The sequence below is a fragment of the Ursus americanus genome, chromosome X (assembly GCF_024610735.1).
Source record: "Ursus americanus isolate L20-20 chromosome X, mUrsAme1.1.p, whole genome shotgun sequence".
NCBI lineage: Eukaryota > Metazoa > Chordata > Mammalia > Carnivora > Ursidae > Ursus > Ursus americanus.
Genome location: NC_142164.1, coordinates 98,161,540 through 98,171,842, shown reverse-complemented (window position 1 = coordinate 98,171,842; position 10,303 = coordinate 98,161,540).

The following is a 10,303-nucleotide window of genomic DNA, read 5'->3' as shown; positions in this document are numbered from 1 at the left end:
CTATAGGACCTCTTACCATTTATGGTTTTATAAAACTAGAACATCCAAAAAATAATATTCAGTGGTAGAATTCTACTGAGTGCGATATATTTCTACACTAAACTGAAAGAAACAGTATAGCAAGTGAGCTTGATTTATTTTCAGAATGCAATCTGGACAACAGCTCAAAACAGTCAACTTTGGAAACATGAAGCATTTAGTGTGCTGAATTAATGTACATGTGTGCATGCATGTTAATGTCTGCACACTCTAATGAAAAACGCACACTAACCAAACCTAATCAATATATGCACCACATTAAGTAAACAGCTCTATGAGTTCCCAAGATAATGCCCTCCATCAGGAAATTACCCAGCGAATCATTTTTGCACAGGCTAAATATAAACACCCAGGTTCTGTTCAACTAACTTTTCTTGAAGGACGTGCATTTTATCTTAAAGGGAAGAGTCAGCTCATTCTTGCTTTTTGCAGAAAAATTCTGTGATTGTTTCCATTTCCTACTTTTCCATTACGCGGTAGCCCTGAATTATTTATTTATAAAAAACGGGGGAGGTTTTGCACTCAGCAACTATCATAAGAAAAGCTTGTGAAAGCATCAAAGTTATTACCACGGGGTTCCTATCTTTTAGTCAATTTTATTTTTCCAGGGCTGTGAAATAACTTATTTTTTTCAGATTCCATTAAAATTAAGTCCTTAGCAAATAATGTGTCTTCTGCAAAGCCTAACATGAGAAATACAATTACAGATAAACAGTTTTCTCTTACTTTACAGAATCCATACCATCACTGAAGTGAGACAGAAACACAATAGAATTAAGTAAATTTACAAATGACGGGTTTCTGAGTACTGCACCTAATGTATTCCACGCCATGAGGTGAACTCGTATTCACAGTCATCTTCAAAATGGGCATTTGAATAACTTGCTGTGTATCTTCATGAGAAAACTGGACATGTGATAAGATATAACAAGAAGGGGTAGCAGAGATTCCTGCTGGTGTAGCATTAGAGAAGGATACATTTATGCTGATATCTCTAAAGATCTTAACTATGGCTTATAGGTAAGGTGACATAACCGACTGTAGTAAGTATAACATACTTAGTGTTTTGTACTTTCATTTTAAGAGGGAAGGAGATCACTCACTAAATATGAATGCTGCATATGTTAGCAATAGAGATAGTGATTTTGTAATTTTGATTGCACTTGCCTTAAATTTTTTCCAAAAAGAAATTATATATATAAATAAGTACAGATGAGGATGGTTAAAGAACACTGTTTAAAAATAGGCAAGTTCTGCACTGATTATACTTTTTTACATAATTTAATGCATAATGGCAAAGTATATTTGCCAGATCCATGTAATGAGTATATGAGCACATGATAACAGCAGTTTGTATAAGCACAAAGTGTTCTATGTTTAGATGAAAAATTAACAATGATAACTTTTGGTGTGACTGCTTTAAATTTCAAAAAGTTGGATGTTTAAAGATAAATTTATTACTTGCATAAGAATATTTTTGTATAATATTGGGAAAGGTTTAAAAATGGACTTGCTTTATGGAGTGCAATTTTCAGAGAAAATAAACAGGGTATGTGTCCAGTTTGTAAATGTTTTCTTTCCAGATTACTCTTTTGCTGGTTAAATGCAAGGATATGATGACTTGAAATACTTTTTTTTGTGAACTGAATAATACCAACAACAATAACAAAAATAAAGCAATGTGAATAAGTTGAGTATGCAAACTTCTTTAATCAATGCCAGTAGATCCTGAAAATGATAGTGAAGAGCCATTTCTGTGAGTATAATGCTAGAAATAGTTATAATTATGTTTTGCCGTTCAGTGTATGAACATATATCCCTTATAAGAAAAATATTAAAAATGTTTTGTTTTTAGGAGAATTTTTATTCTTCATACTTCAGCTGAAAATTATATTTATTTTCTAAAAATTAAGAGTAAGACAAGTTAATAGCACCCTATACTTATAAAATATCTCCGACATCAGAACTAATATATGACAAAAGTTCTGGAAGTTGTCAAAAGTTCTATTTATAGAATGCATGTCTTGAGCTAAAAATGTTAGAGGATTTATGAGAAAGAATATATTTATGAAAATGGTGTGCTTGTTAATATAGATATGATAATATATATCTTCTTATATGTGCCTATATTTAGTTAGATACTCTGCTTTGAAATCGAGAAATACAATTGTGAGTTTGTTAGAGGACCAAGGAGTATCTACAAGGCTAAAAATGTCTCTTGAAGATTAAAATGAGAGGCTAGATCATTTAAGAAGGTAATAGGCCCAGATAAGATGTGTGATTTTTCATATATGCTTTTCTAAGTATTATCCAATAAGCGGTTTTAAGGAGGTTCTATAAACTCCTCCTAAGTAAGACAAAACATAGAAACTGAAATAAGCCTTCTTTACAGGTAACAAGAGAACCAAAGAAAGAATCACAGTTTTAGACATAAGATATATCTGCAAGTGCTATGGGTTCTGGAGAAACTGGTGGGCTAATACAGAATTCTGTTAGAGTTTGTAAAGTATTTCTTCCAAGAGGCCAACAGCATTAAAATGAAAATCTAACCTCTGGTTTATCACAGAGGTCCCTATACCCCTGGTAAGTATAGCTGCTTCTTCATGACGCACAGCTATTCTCTATTTTGAGGATCTGTGTACACGTTTGTGGTTATTATTGTATTAGGTCACACCCAGGGGAAATGCTCAAATCACAAATGGGTGGATGCAATTGCTCAAAACAGTATTACAGACATTACTTTGGAAAAGACAAAGAGCAACAATGACAAAGGAATCTGTAGAGTCGGCCCTCATGTCTTACCGCTCCCTCAGTTGTTGTATATGACATCGCTGAATCAAATATATTGGCACACGTAAGGTTTTTTCTTGTGATTCAAGTAAGAATTTGGCTAAAGTAACAATATAGAGTCCTCCTTCTTTTTCTATTTAATCTCTGTCAAGAAAAGGGAGACAAAAGTTAACCTTGACTCCTCCACCGCAGCCCACCCCAGCCCACCCCACCCTGGGTCTTACGTGGTTTTTTCCTCCCCCTGATGTTTGAGCATCCCTGCTCTAGTGCTGGTAGGTTGTCATGCAGATATAGTTCCAGGCCCGTACTGTGGTTATGGAATTGAACCTTTCTGTGATAATGTTGATGTATTCAGGGAGGCAGTTCGGGAAGGACTATGGGGATAGCACTTGGGTGGGCCTCCATGGTTCAGAGACTGAAAGTACAATCTTGAGTTGTCTAGGTGTAGATCTATTGACATACCTAAAACCATCATTGTCTCTTACATAGACTCACACTAATCCAACATTTAAGACACCAACTTCCAAGCAAATGGCAATTAATTACAGTGGACAAGGAGACCCAGAACGTTTTTGTCACCTTGTAGAAAAGTCAAATCATAATTAGAAGTTTGTTTGCAAAATGTAGTCCCATAAAGAGGAGAGTCAGTAGAAAGAACTTAATGCCAAGCGTCATGCTGCATCTGGCCGCACCACTGACATACAGCTGCCGTTCAAAGTCTCTGTTCTGGGTGTTTTTTTCCCCCTACACAAAACTAGAAAGACAGAGACAAATTCCAGTTACTGATGTTTCCTTTTTCCAGACTCCCAGATGGCCCTCACCCTCCTATTAAATTGTACGACTTTGAATGTGACAATATGGCCGTGCCTTATTCTTGCTGCCTGCAATATGGGTGTTAACAGAACTTCTCAGCCATGTGTCAGCACATATCTGCTTTGGGCAGCTTATCTCCTTAAGCTCTGTCTACTTTCAGCTTCAGAAGGTAACCCTAATTTTCTTTTCTTTTTTTTTTAATAATATTTTTTTATTATATTATGTTAGTCACCATACAGTACATCCCTAGTTTTTGATGTAAAGTTCCATGATTCATTGGTTGCGTACAACACCCAGTGCACCATGCAATACGTGCCCTCCTTAATACCCACCACCAGCCTATCCCGTTCCCACACCCCACCTCCCCTCTGAAACCCTCAGTTTGTTTCCCAGAGTCCTTAATTTTCCACTTTTGGGTAACATTTTATTTTTGGTGAAATAAGTTCATTACACCATGAACACCTATTGATTTGAGCTAATGATGTTTAAGGATCGAATTAAGCGTTATAGCCCTCATTTACTTCTTAAAATGTGTAGGGAAAAAGCCCCAGAGAAATGTTCCTGGTTCCTCTGCTCAGCTCATGTTGGTCGGTTTTCTCTAGACCCTCTTGAAGATTGTGCTTGACAGAGTTGTTTATCTGCTAACTTGGCCACATGGAAGTCCTCGAGGGGACAACAGGGTATAGGGTGAAGAACACATAAGTCATCTACCTTAAGGAAAGAGACGTTGAGCATGTTACATGAGCTCTTTTACCCCATATTCCACAGCTGGGGAAAAAAAGTAAACAATAATACCGTCCCTGAATGTAAGTTGTAAGAGTCCTTCCTTCCTTCCTTCCTTCCTTCCTTCCTTCCTTCCTTCCTTCCTTTATTAATGCCAGGCATTGTTCTGGTTGCTGGGGACATACCAGAGAATCAGACAGACAAACTTCTTGACCCATGGGTCTGACTCTCTGGTAAGAGGTGAGACAAAAGGCAAGTCCCCAAGTCGATGAGAGAATTTCAGACGGGGATACTGCAATGACAGTGTAAACTAGGCAGATGTGATAGAAAGTGCCTAGTGCGGAGGTCAATTTACATAGAGTGGCTATGGAAGGCTGCTTGGAAGAAAGGAAATTACGGCTGAACCCAGAATCAAGAGAAGGGGTCAACTAGGAAAAGAATGGCATTCACTGCTATTCAGTCCAAAAGACAGGCTTATACAAAGACCATAAGGCAGCACTGAGCATGGTGTGTTTGCAGAAGAAAAAGAAAAGACCCATGACGGGGTCACTGTGAATATGGGTTAGAAGTAATAAATAGAACGCATGGTACATAGTAGGTGATAAATAAAGGATAGCTAGTGTTATTAAAAGCAGTGTAGGGGGGTGCTGCATGGCTCAGTCAGTTAATCGTCCTACTCTTGGTTTCAGCTCAGGTCATGATCTCAGGGTCCTGAGATCGAGCCCTGTGTTGGGCTCTGCACTGTGCATGGCGCCTGCTTAAGATTCTCTCTCTGCCTCTCCCTCTGCCCCTCCCCACTCATGCTCTCTCTCTCTAAAAAAAATAATAATAAAAATAAAAAATAAAGCAGGTTAGGTATTAGATTTTAAAATTCTGGTTGTCTTAATGATAAGTGAAAACATTTGTGGTTACTTTTCATTCTCTTTTTGTATTGTCCAAAACGTGTTTAAGTGGTAGTTTATCACTGATGTCCAAGAAGACCTTTAGGAGGTTGCATTTAAGAGCATTTCTCCTCAAAACTCTAAGAATTTCACCAAGTCAGCTACAAGAAAAACCAAACCAAACCCAACAAACATACACTCAGCTTATGGACTCGGTATGCTATATCAGAACGGTGGGCTAATCAGAGCTATATAGTTCTTGGGGGGAGGGCAGCAGAAGGCTGAAGACGGATGTGTAATGCCTACAAACTGGGGCAAGAACCAACAGAATAGTTTCTCACCTCTCACCTCCTCATGATTGCAAGGAAAGCACTGAGAAGGAGAGACCTGGGAAAGAGGCCTGGGAGAGAGGCACTGGTTTACTTCTGTCCTGCTGCATAACAGACCACCCGGAACGCCAGGGATTTAAAATAAGGATCAGCTGGGCACCTCTTTTACCGGTCTCATATAGGGTCTCTCACGCAGCTGTGGTCAGAGAGAGGGTAAAGTAGAATGCTAGCACGGTTGAACCTCTGTCTTTCCTTATGTGTACAGTTCAGGGCCTCTGCGTTCCACTTGGCCGCTCCACAAGGTCTTTCCATTCGGACTCTCTACCTAGGTACTAGAATTCTTACATGGCAGCTCAGATTTCCCAAAAGTCCCAAAGTGAAGGGAGCCAGGCCTTAAGGGTTGGCCTGACTTCCAGTACAACCTGTTGGTTAAAGTGAGTCAAGTCAGATACATTGTGATTGATTGTGGGAGGGGACCACGCACAGGCATGAATTCCAGAAGGCATGGTTCTTACAGGCCATCTTCGGAGAATGCCACAGAATCAATGAGAAAGATTGGATGTGTGCGTTGAAACCTCTGTTCAGAGCCCAGCGCACGGCCCCACCTCATGGAACCACACCATATGGGTGGCCTTTGAAAGGCAGGAAGTTCACTGCTGCCTTCAGTATGTAACCAACACCGTCTAATCTTGCATGTTCATTACTACCACCAAATTTAAACAAAACAAAACAGACAAGCAGAAAATCCTCTTTTCCTTCTCCCCCTTCCTATAAGTGTTTCTTTCCTATCTTAGTCAAACCTCACTTATTTGGTTTAGAGGAGAAAGTGAACAGCTAGGGGAGGCCTAATATTGAGGATTAAGTCATTAGCAATGTACAAATGCTAAACCTCCATCAGCAAAGTCCCCAGGGATCAATCCCTAGATAAATAAAGATTCTGAAACACCTAGAATTCCTTTATTTCTCACACGAAGTCCCCAGAACTGGGAATAAACCATAGACATGGTTCCCTAGCCAAGAGGTCACACCAACACTTTGAGCAAGAATGGAGAAGTTGAAGCTCTGTTAAATTCTCATTAGCATTTCTTTGATCAAATGTATATTTTCTTCTTTTCACAACTTTTTTTTCAAATGCAAATATATGCTTAAACATTAGCCACTGAGCTGCAACTGGGAGAGCATGCACAGAATGTTTAAATATGCAAATCAACACCTCAGAGAGGAAAAGATGAACCTTCTGTACTTGGCTCTTTTGTACACAGCAGCAAGCAGCAGAAAGTACAATTAAATAGAGTCCCTCTGAACTCCTCCATCAAGAAGTATGTATTATCAACTGAACTATAAGCACCTGTGCTGCCAGAAGTCTTAACAAAATGCCACGTGTGCCCCAGAGAGATTCCGAATGGAATACAATTGCAGTTAAATTGAGACACCTATTAAGGAGAGTGGCCCAAATCTGTGTTCACACAGATCAAATACAAAGTTTTGTTTGAAATTGGGCTCAGTCATGTCATTCTGGGGATGATTTTCAAAGTAAATATGGATTATGAATATAAAAGAATGAAGGTAGAGGCTTGTGGGAATAATCCACTCACAGTATGTTATTCCGAGGAAACTGCCCAATTCAAGAAAGAGTGAAATTCACTAAGATTTTGAAATACTTTTAAAAGAAAATGAACAAATGCAAATTAATCTATAGATACTAATTAAATGATGCACCAAGTGTAAGTTAGGTCATGAGATTAGGAAATGGGTATGCTTATTTACTATGGGTTAAAAGGTAAATTAGGACAAGGATTCCTTTAGGTTGAAAAGATGGTCTTCATTCTCATTCACTTGTAACCTCTCTTTCTCTTCATTATAAGGTCTATTTAATAGTCTACAGTCTACTGAACCCCGATCCAGGGTTTCTAGGACACTCCACTGCTGAAGATACACATTTTAAGTTGGTATCCTCACACACAGAACCACCTTCCTTTTCTTTAATTCAATTCTATCTCCTCCTAATTATATTTTTCCCTCCTCCCTCTCTTTCTCTGACATTTTAAATGAGAACTGGCATGATATGAAGAGAACAGTATGAGCTTTATAATCAGGGAAACATAATTTTTGATCCTAGTTCCTCAACTTTTTTATGGACCTTTGTCAAGTTAGTTTTAATCTATTTGAGGTTCAGCTTTTTCATCTGTAAAAAAGAGATACTTCCCCTGTAGTGTTTTGTGAATATTAAATTTATATGTATCGATAGGACCCATAGCCCGTATCTAGGTGGATTATGTAATGCTAGGTGCTGCAACATTTTAAAATATCCAGGGGCCTAACTCACTAGAATTTCATTGCTATAGGTGTTCCTGGTCAGCCGAGAAGTAATCCTAGGTGTTGGGATTTTTCCATTTTGTAGCTCTACCATCCCCTAGGTCTTAGGCTATGAGTATGCAGGAGCCCCCCCCCCCCATTAAATACAAATGCCTTGGCTGCAGTAAGGGTGGCTTTTATCAGTTATTAACACCTTGATTTAAATAAATCTATCAGATTGTTTCATGAAAGAGCTCACGCAAACAAGACGAGCCTGAATGCCAATTATATTGCTTAGAGGAAGGGAAATACCAAGTTTGTGCACGGGGAGGATCTATTAGCTATCTCTTACAGCATAAAAATTACCCCAAGACTTAGAGGCTTCAAATAATATGCCTCTATTACTTCTCAGTTTCTGTGGTACTTAGGAAAAGCGTAGCAGGCTCTAGTGCTTTCGGGTCTGTCGCAAAATTACAGTGAAGGTGTTTGCTAAGTCTGGGATCTCCTCTGAAGGCACAGTTGAGGAAGAATCCGTTTCCTAGCTCCATCACATGGTTGTTGGCGGTATTGGACTCCTAACAGTTGGTTCTGAGTGCCTCAGTTCCTCACTGGCTATTGAACGGAGGTTTCCCTCAGTTCCTTGCCATGTAGGTCTTTCCCACACTGCAGTTGGCTTCATCAAAGTGAGGTCACTTGGACGGCAAGAGAGAAACAGAAATTGCCAGAAAATAGGAAGTCAGAGTCCTCTATAACCTGATCATGGAAGTAACATTCCTTTACCTTTGCTGTATTTTATTCATTAGAAGCTGGTGATTATGTCCAGCCCATACCCACAAGGAGGGGATTACGCAGGGAGTAAATACCAGGAAATGGGGCTTATTGTGGGTCCTGTTGGAAGATGCATACCACGAGGTAGTGGGCTGCAGAGTAAGGAGAATGGAGGTTCCGACAGCAAACTTGGCTGAAGTCACATATCTTGTCTTTGCTGGAATTTGGCTCCAGTGATTTCTCAAATATCATGATTCTAGCACCATAATCCTGAAATCATTAGAACGCAAGCTGAACGAAATCTGAAGCTTCTAGGATTCTCAGTTTCATCATCAGCAAAATCAGGATGATAGCGCCTGCTCTGCTGGCCTGTCAGCGAGGATTAACACAACAGCTTTAGAGGTAGGGTGATGGGTAATTTCTTTTCTCTGCAAGTTTGTTGATGCCTTCACATTTTTCAAAAACCATATGTGCAGTTAAAAAAATGTAGAAACATGCAAAAACACCACTTAGGATACATTAGGTATCAAGTCAATATTAGAATATCTTAGATCTAAATCTGAACTACTAAGTATATTTAAGTTACAGATTTGATGGGGCCTTAATTCTCCTTTATTTACAAGTCAATTACGACAAAATAATCATTCCACCGTGATTGACTTCGAAATAAAGGAAAAATGAGGACAGAACAAATTCATTCCTCAGTGCTCTATGCAGATTGGGAATCTGCTTCATCAATGTTCAGTATACAAGTAGCTGGTAATTATATTTACATGGATGAGACCTGCCCCATCATGTACAAGAGTCTTGCTAACAGCTAAGAGGAGAAATCTGAATACTCTAAATGCAGGCAATTTATCATTGTCTTGATTCACTGCAACCTAGGGACACTTCTTTTATCTAATTTTCTACTTATGCCAAGCACACACTTAAATTGCTCTGTATTGTTGCCCTGCACTACTTTCTCTATTCTTTCCCTTCGAATATAAAGAATGACAATTTGGCTTTTTTTTTTTTTACAACAATCTCTATGTTAAATGCATTTTAAGCTCATTCAATGAGCTTAAATTTACGGAGTTTTTACAATGAGCAAGGTTTTTTTTTTTTGAAATTCAGTCTTAAAAAAGGTACTGTCGGACTTTAAGAATCATAGGACTTATGAGAGAAATTATCTGTCCATTAACTAGATATACGCTGTGTAAGTGATTGGTTTAAACTAGTGTGATCACCAAAAGCAACATTAAGTGCCATTTGACATGAGACTTGAAGGCCAATGCTTGAGATGTGCACAGGGAATTACGAAGAGTGAGTCAGAGTATAATACTCAAAATGCTAAGAACATGACACTCAGACAAATATAGAATGAGCACGTGTCAAAAATTTAACTCATTAGTGACAGAACCCACAGGATGATAGAAGTGATTCAATGGAGAGTTTAAGAAACAAAGATCTATACAGACACCAAGTCAAAGAAACGTTGAAATGAATTTGCTGATAGATGAAAAATTAATATCCTATAGGGTAACAAAACAGTATCTTTGGGAGTAATCTTTCCTCCTAAATAGAAATTTTCATGTTAACATTAACTTCAGAGTCCGGGCTGTGATCAGTAATAAAGAGTAAATCAAACAAAGGTAAATCCTCCAGGAAATTAAATAATCCTAG